The following is an 11479-nucleotide window of genomic DNA, read 5'->3' as shown; positions in this document are numbered from 1 at the left end:
TAGGAACAGGTACGGGCTGGAAGATGCAGCTTCATYGTGCCAGCAGAGCCAGACTGGTGCCGTCCCTCAGCAGAGCCCAGAGAGGAACAGGTCACCCTGCCTCACTGCTCATGTTCTGCATTTCACACTGATTTGACCCTTGTTAACATCAGGTTCAGCAGGAGCTGGACGAGGAGCTTTCTCCTTAGGCTCCCCATCTTTCCCACTGCTGCCTGCCCTTGACTCCAGCGAGCTTTGCTGAGCTCATTACACTTCCAGAGAGCCTCTGTGCCTTCCACCATTTGCCATCTTATGTCACTTGCAGGAATCAACTGCTAATTAAATGAGGAAAGCAGCCTCAAGATTGACCCATCTTGTGGGCAAGGAGGCAGCTGTAGCATAAGGCCTCAGGAACAACAAAAGTTAAAGCTCTGGATAGGAGGAAAAGAGCATGTTCAGGATTTGGAGTGCTGAATTTATTTATGAGCACTGCAAAACCTATTGCCAGTACTAAAAATAGTTTTTCAGTTGCAAGTGCTAAAATATCCAGAAATCTGACCCCCAGCCTTTTTCAAGGTCTGCCTCATCTCCATTTGTCCCTGCAGTCTCATACCTGCACATGCAGAGGAAAAGGTCTTTGCACCTGCCCAGGGCTCTTTCAGTAGCCAGTCATTCACCGTCCTCTAACTTTCTGTTCCTGARGTATCATTTCTGATCGTTTCCTCCATTTAAACATTATATTAGCTTGTGTGATTTCTTTGAAGACTTTACAACACGCAGTTTTCTTGTTTTAGTCCCCTAAAGCATGTTTTAGTCTAATTAGTCCTCACATAAAGGTCATTATCATAAATCCTTTTCCCTCACTATACCTCTACTAAACCTTTGAGCAGATTTTACCAGCTATGGCTCCAAGGATATTTTCTGCGTCCAGCTGGGCAGTTATGTGGGTTTAGGAAAAGGAAGTATCTGTCCAAGTGAAATGGGTGTGGCAGATCTATCCAACACAGGAGCCTGGGAAGCTGTGGCACAGCTAGATAAGAGAAGGGGGAGAGGCACGAGGTGGCAAAGTAGCCCGGGCTTTGTGCCAACCTCTCTGGAAAGGAGAGGTTGTGACAGCAGCAGACAGTTGGTCTCTCCTAGTGGCTATCGCAGAAGAGCAGCACCCCCCATCTTCTTCCTGTATCTCTGCTCACAAGGCCGGCTGTTTCTATTTGCGTGTAATCGGGCAACAGATGGGAAACTAGACAGTGCAATTTTCTTGTTTCGAGAAAAACCCTGCAGAGGGGAAAGGTGGCATATTGCAATAGTTCAGTTACTGAAGGAAGAGACAGAATGTACCTCCTGATGGAAGCCAAGATGAGACAGAAGCCACTGCTTTGGTTATTAGTTCCCTGTAAACAAACAAAATGCCACCCATCAAACTAAATCAGCCCTATCTCTTCTAGCAAGGAGTGCTGCAAGATCGCTGATAGTGTGGAAACTCAAGAACCCCAGTCACATAAGGAGGCACAATGATCTCCGTTCAYGGCACAGTCTGAATATTCCAGGAAAATATTCCAGAATAGAAGTAGGGGGCATTTCCAGAGGCTAACAGCATTCACTCAAAAGTTCAAGTACTTCTCAGTTCACCCCATTTCTCAGCCTAAAATTAAGTTACAAGAATAACAAGAGTCCTCAAGCATCTGTTCTCCCGACTTCTTCCTATCCCAGCTCCCACCACAGAAACAAGGTAAAAACATACCCAGGGGATCTTTAAAATCTTGCTGCCATTCTGCATATAGACCTTTCTTCAAATCAAAGTCACTCTTCCTGAAAATATTTCCTTCTCAAAGTCCATTGCAGCTATTAGTAAAGGAACAGGAAATTAAACGCAAGAAAGAGGAAGGGACAGGACAACCAAAGTGCACATATTCAAAAGAACATTAAAAAAGCAACGTAAAATAGAATTATGATTGCAAAATAGAAGAGTTGTGACTGTATTCTTCATTGATGGACTGGTAGCTTGACTTTTCTAGGAAGCCTGCAGTGTCAGTCCTTCCAACCTAGAAATTCAAATTCACCTTTCAGTTTCTTTGCCACACTGTCTTTTTAAGACACTGCCATTTGAACCCAATACCTACAGCTGGAACAAACTAAAAATACTCACTCCTCTGTGCCATTTTGTTTTAACATAAGGGAGGTCACACAGCTGTGTCTGATTGTTCTGACCATATCTCATGCTATAAATACAGCAAAGAACACTGAAAAAATTAAAGTGGTTCAGCACGATATTGCTAAGCACCACTCAGTAATAGGCCCATATTTTGCTCTCATTCAATGCTTCTCTCAAGTTTAAAAACCCACGTTTTTCTTTATTATGAAGAAGCAAGAAAGCACCAGCTGTTACCTATCAAGTGGGTTACAGCTATTTCAGCTCAGATGGGGTTGCACATTATCAGCCAGCCAAGTTTGTTGCATTTGCAACAAGAACAGGCCTTTCTATATCTTCCCCAACAAAGGGGCACCACAGAGCAAGCGTTATAAAATTGAAGTTTTTACATTCCTGGAGGCTACACTCTTGCCTACGCAAGGCAGTCATCTCCCCATAATTGAGGTTCCTAATGATGTGCTGCATAGTAGCAGAAGTAACACAAGCTTTTACAACTACTCAAGGGCTACAGGTCAAGGATCCAACTTCTTATCATAGTGTCTGCTTGTTTCCATTGCTTCTGCCATAGCAGTTTCTGTAGCCTTCTCTCCTTGCACAGGGAAGGAGAGCTGACCTACCACGCCACCAGTTAACTATTCTCAGTTTTCAGAGCCCCAGAGGCCGGTCATTTCATCATGATTAGCAAACACTACAAAGCTTCAGAATTATCAAATACGTCCTATGGCTGTGTACTGACCTATTCAGCATGCTCCAGAAAGCAGCCTTTTAATGCAGCACAGCACTGTCCAGTTTCTCAGTATTTATAAGTATATAGGAGCATATTTTTATAAAATGGCCCTCCCTTTCCCATTCACCCTATTACATGCCCCAGAACTGCTACTTGCCATTCTTTAGCTTTGTGTCACCTTCACTTGAGGAAGTTGCAGATAAACAGGAAACATGTAAGAATGAACAATCTCACTGCAGTCCTACCATTCTGGTCCATTGCTCAAGTCCTAAATGAGATTATATTTCTTGCTGTTTGCTATGGGTAGGAGGGAGACAGAGCTTAGATTTAAAGTCCTGATCAGCTGAGCGTGAATGTGGAAGATCAAAGGGTCATTTAGCATACAAGCTAAGCATTCCCTCATTGTCCTTGAGGAAAATTCCTCTCACTCTAAACTGTGGAGTAAAATGCCTGCCTGTCTGCCTCCCACTCTATCCCCATGAGAGATGGCTGCATTTTACTACTGGACAGTTTCTGCACTCAAATGTTTTGAGATGAAAAGCTCTATAGAAGAGTAAGATAAATAAAACTGCAGTTTATTTATTAAAAGAGACCAACAGATTATTCACCAGACCAGCCAAGCTATTTCACAGTCTGATCATGCTCACAGTGAATACAGTGGGAGTTTGGGGAACAGAGTAGAGTCCTGTTAAATTTAAGGAGACATTATTAAACAGATCTTTTCCACTAAGTCATGGAAAGGCAGGAAGCCTGTCCTAAGAGTATGAATCATCAATACACCAGAAAGGAAGAGTGCTCTTGAAAGTAATCACTGATGTCCAGCCCTGCCAACACTGTAACAGAGCATGTAAAGGAATACAAAATAAGACCAAGGAGAGGAAGTCAGTCAAGTACCAAGAAATCAATACAAAACAGAGAGGGATTCAGAAGTATGAGAACAGTCTTCATTTAAATAAATACTCTGAGCAGTGCTGTCTAGTGCAGGCAGAGCTATAACAAAATGTGTCTGACACCTCTGACATCCTCTGCTGCTGCTTAGGTTTCTTCCACCCACTGCAACAGCTGTCTGATCATCCCACTGCTGTGATCCTGCATCTTCTGGAAAGTGGAGGCAGCAGGGATGAAGTTTATTAGCTCGTTTGGGACCTTTCATCATATGCTTGCTGAAGCTTGGGCACACTGTTTCCAATTTGCTTTTATAGCACCATTAGTATTGGTGGTGTTCACAGCCATCCCTGGCTTTGTAGCAGGCCATGCACCTCTGCAGGAGCTGGCACGCGACTGTTCAAAGGGGCCCACAAAGGTTGCCTGCAGCAGGACACAGCACAGCTCGATCTATGCTGGTTTATCCCACTTATCTTGCCCTGAAGAAGTGACCTTGCTTCTCTTCCCATACCTAACCATACAGATTTAAGAGCCAGCACTTAATACCGAACTACACCAGAAACTTAATACAATTTCCTGAATAAAATGATCATTAGTTTTAATTATTAAGGAATGACAGCTTGCTCAAGAGAATATGCATTAAAGAACAGCAGGGGAAGCTTTACATGCTTGGGAGAGGAAAAGCCATGGATTCTCAGCTGGCACAGAAGCGTCTCAGCAGTTAGAGCTCTAGTTCACCCACCAGCTGCTGTCTGGCAAAGTATGGCTGCTCAGTCACACAACRCTACCTTTCTACTTCCTGCAACTGAATTAGATTAGAAAGTGTTAGAAAAGTGATATAGAAAAATAGTGTTTATGTAAAGGGCTGTATTTGGCACAAGAATACGGTTCCCTCACAGATACAAGGCAGTCCCAAAACAATCTCTCTTAGAAAGGCTGCCGAGCTTTTCCAGAACATGGAATCCATGAATTATGAAGCATAGGTAAAGAAAACTGTGTGGTAACTGGCACAGTGTAATTAGGAAAAAATGCAGACATTAAAAAAAAATAACCTACTTGGCTCACCTCAGACCTATACTAGCCAGAAGTTCATATGGGAAAGAACAGTTTTTTGCCATGAATAAATTATGAAAACAGGAGTATTAAAGGAAATCAGCAGTTCCAGCTGGCACAAACTTTATCCTAGGAATAGCCATTTCGCTGCAGTGCACTTCTAACAGGACACAAGCCCCCTGGAGAGCACTTAACACTGCTCACCCCGTCTGTACTTACTTGACAAGTGTCCCCAAGACAGACATGTTTTTTCTAACTAGAGGTATGAAGGACAGGGATCATCTTCCCCAATACAAACTGGCATAGAAGTTGCTGATCCCATCTCATAATACATTTCTTCCAGATAGACTGCCATTCTCCATCCATTTTGGATTGGCAATTTGCATTCAGCCTTTTTTTTTTTTTCTTTCCTCCTACAGTCTTTAAGGCCAGAAACCAAGCACAGAGGTAATCTGGTAGCAGTCAGTCTCCTAGGAAACTAAGGAAGGGATAAACCTGACTAAACAGAGAAGCAGCCAAATTGATGGTATGTTTGATATTGGAGTAAGTCAGACCATCCCAGCAACTGTGTTGCTCAATATACCAATCTGGTGGTAGTTAGTTATTCTCCAAAATTTTGTTGCCTAGTTCCTACTTCTACTTAACTCCTGCTTCCCTCTTGTCTTATCGCAATCCTGTCTAGCTCCTTGTCTCAAGGCTTCTTGGTTTCTTAACATCTGGCTGAGCCATATGGCACACTTCAGTTTGAGGTGACTCTTGGTTTCTCTAATTGCTTGCCACCTGCCTCTTATTTTCATTTTGGCCCTAAACATTAGGCACATCCTAAATGTGTATCCCTCTACCTACACTACTGTAAGTAACTGCCTGAGGCACAGGACATGGTGACTTGGGACCACACTTTAATCAAATCAAAGCCAAATTCTGTCCCCACTATACCCAAATATAACCTGTTCTTAATATCCCCAAAGTTCTTACTACAATCAAGATATTCTTCATGGCAGCTGGAAACTGAGCTACAAAGTCTCTGCTGCTCGTTGCCCACGTTACCACAGTCAGTTTTATGGAAAAAACTGCCCACAGGATAGGCTCAGAAATGCCAAAAGGGATTAGAGTGTCACCTTCACTTCCCACATCAGTGTCATCCTTGGTGTCAAATGCTTCTTACACCTGTGAAAGCCTGTGTCATTGGGCTGAACAACATGAGCAGAGTTTTCCTTTAAGGAAGCATGCAATGGACTTGATTGATTAGAAAGCAAGACATTAACATCAGTGCCAGGCAGTTGGAGAGCACTGCCTAGACTGGAAGGAATGTATTAAAGGAGCAGATCACAAGTCTAAAAGCAGACAAGAGAATCCCCCCCAAAAAAACAATTTTGGCAGGATCAGGACAAAGATGGCATAAAAGTCTGACCTATCAAGACACTTTAGTCCTGCTGGGGCACAACACACTTATTGCAGCTATTTAATAAATTAGATTATACCATGAGACCCAGTGGGAGAGAGAGAACCAGGAAGTACGGCTATATTCAGCTGTAACTAAGTGGAAAAACTGCTTTCAGGAAAACTCAGACTGGATTCTTTTTCTGTAAAATTAAAAACAACAAAGAAAAAAAAACACTGATGTAGGCCAAGCTGGCTTGACCTTGCTCCTGATGCCAGAAAACACTGGCTGTACTCAGATGTCTGCATGCAGGAGCCCTAGAGGAAAGAGYGAGTGTAAGGATTTATTGAAATTCACTGAAATACTCCTATCCATCTATGGCTAGTTGGGTTCTGCAAGACCTTCAGCTCAATGCACGGCACATACCCAGGACTCTTCATACAGGGGTTTTCATAGCTTATTTATACTTCAAGTCAGTATCCACCCAAATCTAAGCCAGCTTCAAGCTAAAACACAAAACCAAAAAAACCCCCCCATCCCAAAACAGATAAAACATGAGCTTCCCACATGGGATCCAGTTCTCGTGTGCTTTATGGGAGACTAGCGCATGGAAGAAGAAAGGGTTGTCTAGTCAGCGATTTGCTGAACTGTCTGCAAACACACCCTCTCAAAACTGAAGTCCTCCTGATGTGCACCAGCTGATGTATATTTTAATTCATGTTTAAGTCAAAAAATACTATGCCTATCTGCAAATAAATCCAACAGCCTAGACTAGCTTCATCACTACTGTTGTCTGGATGAAATATATTTGTTCCTCTAGGGTTTGCTTCTGAAATGTAGCAAGGCCCACTTGAGAGCTGGCCTCTGCAGCTGTAAACAGAAGTCAGGGCTCAAGAGTATATAGGGCCAAGTCTAGTCCAGCTTCAGCAGCAGATCTTCCACCACATTTAGATTCCGTGTCTCAAAACTTCTACCATTTGCACATACATATTGGCATTTAGCTTGTTTGTATTTTAATTCAATCAAGAATCMAGTTCAAGCTTTGAGCTAGGTGACAGAGTAATTTAGGTTCCAACCCCCACTCAAAGCAGTGCCAGCTTAGATCAGGTTGCTCAGGGCCTGGTCCAAAAGTACATCCAGCAGACAGCAGCTAGATCTCAGTTATTCTAYAGCAAAAGTGCATTTGTGAGAGACAGTGACCCACATCAATATAGGCCTTTAAGATGCATCAAACTGGGACCAGGAATTCCTCAAGCTTTACATGCTTGGGCCAAGAGCTTCTGCGGTGCTGCTCCATTGCCCAGACCTACCATACCTAGAAAATAGACATTTTAAAACATTAAGATGGAACTCAAAGTGAGTAGAAGGCACCTCTACTCACCCTCAGAAGATGTGAAAGTAGGAAAAACAACAGTCCTGGATCCTCACATCTATATAGCGATGCTCTGGATATTTGCAGCRCTCAATCATTAAGCTAGCCTTTCTTTAACTCTAGTCCACAGGGCTGGACTGATGACACCTAAAAATAAGTAAGATTTGTTGAAGTACAGCATTTCAGCATTTATGGTAGATTTTCATTAGATAGCATTTCTCCCACTTCACCTGAACATGCTTAAGCAGGTAAATAACCCTGTAGGAACGTATCATAAGTAGTAACAAACAAAGCAACTATCAAAGCAAACACTAACTTTTCTGAAGTGTTTAGCAATGAAAAATCCTGAAGTACTCTACAAGCATTCATCCTGCTTCATAACAATTCCTGTATAAGCCTACTTTATATTATCACCAACATGAGTAACAGCTAAATCAAGACAGGCAGATCACTCAGCACCACGCCTCCAAAACAAGTGGGTACCAAGGAAGAAGATCAAAGTTTTAACTTAATTTCTACCCACTGGTGCCTCTGTCTCTTTATGGAGATGGTTTTTCTGGTGGAAATTCCCTGTTCTTTGGCCATATTTCCTAAGATGCAGGAAGATATTTATATATATTTTTAATTAGGATAGCAAATGTAACATAAGCCTAAGTTCCGGTGACTTTCATTTAGACCAAAGGCCTAGGGAGATTTCATGGGATTTGGAGAGACTGTCAGAGCCGAGAGATTTCAGGTAGCTCACGCAGCTGATATCCATGGGAATTTACCACTGATGTGCTTTCAGGAACCTAATATTTAAAAATTCAAAGGAAAAGAAAAAGAAAAGAAAATCACTAAAATTTAAGTCATCAAGCACTTGCTAAACCTTCTTCTGACGTGACATCAGGAAATTCCTCATTTGAGGTCCTACTTGGAAAATTCTGACACAGTTAAGAGACTGCAAGTCTGTCTCAGGAACCTATTAGGGGAATTTACCCCCAGCGGAGATCCTTGTAGGTAGGAGTTCTGTTAGTTTTGCACCCCGAGGAATCCACTTGGTCTGTTTCCAGGCTGACTCCCGACTTCACTGGCTTGCTCATGGTGAAGAAGTGGTTTCATGCACTGACATCTAGTGGCGAACTCAAGGCAGAAGGCTCCTGTAAGCATGTGGCCTCTCAAGTTTCACATCCATTCACGTTTTGCCGCAGAACAGACCTACAATTTAGGCTCCAACAAATGCCAGCGATGAAACTTCCACAATACCAATGACTGGGACATGACCAAGGGCTGTACTTATCCTGCACATACAAATTCAGGAAGAGAAACAAACTTTAATTTTTGCCAGAAGTTTCCTAATTTGGGGCTGGATTTTGAACTGAAATGCAATAGCAATGACTTCTCTAACAAGCACCCGAGACTTTATACCCCTACAGTTAGTACTACTCATATGTATATACATACAGAAGAGTTCTTGCAAGCTCTGCAGTGGTTATAACATGATCTGACCCTTTGCTCTTCCTGAGAGCGTGAGGGAGCTCAGCCAACACGGGCAATCTTCCCATCTCATTACCCACTTCCATATACACCCACTAGGTACTGTAGTGTGTTTTAGTTTTCCCTCCTCCCCCTCAGCTATGTCCATTCAGTATACAAATGGCACAGAGGATTTAGAGTTTGTATTACCAGTTTAAATGCTAGGAGTCATTCAGAGAACATGGGGAACTGGCTTCTATTCAAGTATTGCCACCTCTAGGAAAGTTACTGAACACCACCCACTTCAGTTTGCCTGCTTTGTTTTTCCAATAACATCCTGCTGGTGGTGATAAATCTGCTAATGTGCAATAACATAAACATAATTTATTTCAAACATGAGTTTCATTACCACCTGGGAGTTCTAATTAATATTTTATTTGTGTATCTGATACAACTAAGAGCTACAGCTTTCATATGGTGTGTAGTTTTAAAAGAGAAATCCTTCAGCTATCACTGATAGGCAAATACTGCAACGGGATGTGGTAGTGTGCAGCWTTTTATATGGTCATTATAGTCTTTACTCCTTTTCATCTGTGCAAATGTGCAAGGGAATTTAACACATTTGGACTTTGCAGATATCCATGTTACAATCAGCTTTTAAGCTAATTATCAGTTTTTGTACCACAGATAAATCACACCTTCATCTTTTATCTCTTCTTGCATTAAGTAGAATCTATAAGTCCTTTTAAGTCTTTTTCATTGCTCCTGACTGCCCCACAACATTTCCTTTAGAGTCCTCCATCAGTTTGCAACACTAGAAACATTCACTCTCTTGTGAAGCCTGAGCTTTGTCTCACAGAAAATATGATAGATGAGCAGTTATAAAGYGTTCAGACTAACTCCTCCGTTTTCCTTCCACTAAGTAGTGCACTGCTCTTCTCTGTTCCCATTTCTACTGCCCTTTAGAGCTATAGCTTTAGCTCATTTTTTTTCTGCAGAATGTTATCCCAAATTAATCATAAACTAAAAGTTTCAAGGCAATCTAATAACTTGAAAATATAATGTTCATTAGCCTAGCATAAGACTCTGTCTCAACTGCAATTTGAAATTCCATCAAATCCCAGGCTATCTTAAATGCTATTTTTCTTGTAAGGCAAGAAAATTCTGCAATCTTATTCTAGCTCCTCCCCCCCAAAGCAAGAATCCCTCCTTCACACCTCGTTCTAAGAACTCAGTCCTGCACTCTAGCTATGCTGATGTGCATGGAGTTCTTTGTAAATTGGGAATGGGGTTTCAACTGTGCAGGAGAAAAAACAAGGTAATAGGAAGAGGAGAAAAGCACACTAGTTTTCTTAACAAATCTGTTTTTCCCTTTAAGACCAGAGTCATAATTATGCCATAACAGGCAGGTGTAGCCTAGGAAAAAGCAAAAAGCCAATGCAAATCTATTAATGAGGTGGTTGCAGAAGAAAACACAATTGGTCCATTAAAATAACCAGACTTATTAGTGAGCTATTCCCCCATTCCTAGTTTCCCTGTTTCATGTGTGCAATTTTTATATGAAGCCTATGTTGATTTGCAACTAATACGTGCAGCCCCACATAACATACCACACTACTGCTTCCCATTCCTCTCTACCAGGGCAAAAAGCAGAGGTATTCCACTTCGAGTTCTTCAGTAACTTTGCCTTTCAGCATTACCCAGGAAGGACACGCTGATACACCTAGGAGCAGTAACAATTTGGAATGAAAGAAATAGTATTACTTGCATGACTAAGGATGACTTGCACTCGCGAAGATTACAGGATTAGGCCCTAAGAATTTCATAATCCTTAGAGATAACCACAGTTGCAAGGAAGTCATGTGTTTGACTAAATACCCTTATTTTTTCCCCAAGTCCTTTATATAAAGCAGCCGGCTGCTGCTCTTAGGCAACGTTATTGCCTTAACATTATTGAGACGCTATGTCTAACCAGGTGTCGGCCTAACCACAGCTAAGAAAGCGGCAGATCACTTGGCCAGGCTGGCCTGCAGGCCCGTCAAGGAGCTCGGGGCAGAGGGGGGGCTCGCTGCGAGGCCGCTCGGGCCTCCCCCCCCCAGCGCGGAGGCAGGGCCCAGGAAAGGCCTCTCCTTCCAGCAGGCCCCACGCGGGGCGGCAGCGGCACCCCCCTCGCAGGAAGGCCTCCACACTGCCCGCCTCCGCCGCGAGAGCAACGGGGACTCACCGCCTTCCTCCACCCATGAACCCGACGGCGCGTCTCTGCCAGGCCTCAAGATGGCCACAGCGGGAGGGCTCGGCTTGCCCGTATCCAACATGGCTCCCTCGGGAAAACACCCGCGCCGCTCTCCGGGCGTCGCGGGGAAGCCAACTGGCTTCACACCCGGACCCAAGATGGCCGCCGCCTCACCCCTGTGGAGATTCCCTAGCCCGGACCCAAGATGGCCGCCCGCAGCTTCACTGTCAGCGGAGCCGCCAGGA

The 11479-nt window shown here is 43.2% G+C and overlaps 1 long non-coding RNA gene across 4 annotated transcripts; it reads right to left on the bottom strand.

Moving 5' to 3' along the window:
- Window positions 1-3414: 3414 nt before the first annotated feature.
- LOC112969003 lies at window positions 3415-11476 on the bottom strand. Of its 4 annotated transcripts, none has more exons than XR_003254529.1 (4): window positions 11226-11476; window positions 10612-10724; window positions 7556-8826; window positions 3415-6491 (listed from the first exon to the last, which is right to left on the bottom strand). It is a non-coding gene; the product is annotated as an uncharacterized LOC112969003 (long non-coding RNA). The 4 variants fall into 4 exon arrangements; XR_003254530.1 differs by having other exon boundaries at window positions 3415-6376; XR_003254531.1 differs by having other exon boundaries at window positions 3415-4545.
- Between the last annotated feature and the right edge of the window lie 3 nt (window positions 11477-11479).

Source organism: Apteryx rowi, unplaced genomic scaffold, assembly GCF_003343035.1.
Source record: "Apteryx rowi isolate R43461 unplaced genomic scaffold, aptRow1 scaffold_331, whole genome shotgun sequence".
In the NCBI taxonomy this organism is placed as follows: domain Eukaryota; kingdom Metazoa; phylum Chordata; class Aves; order Apterygiformes; family Apterygidae; genus Apteryx; species Apteryx rowi.
Note: the sequence above shows the minus strand (reverse complement) of the source record. Positions and strands in the feature narration are given on the sequence as shown.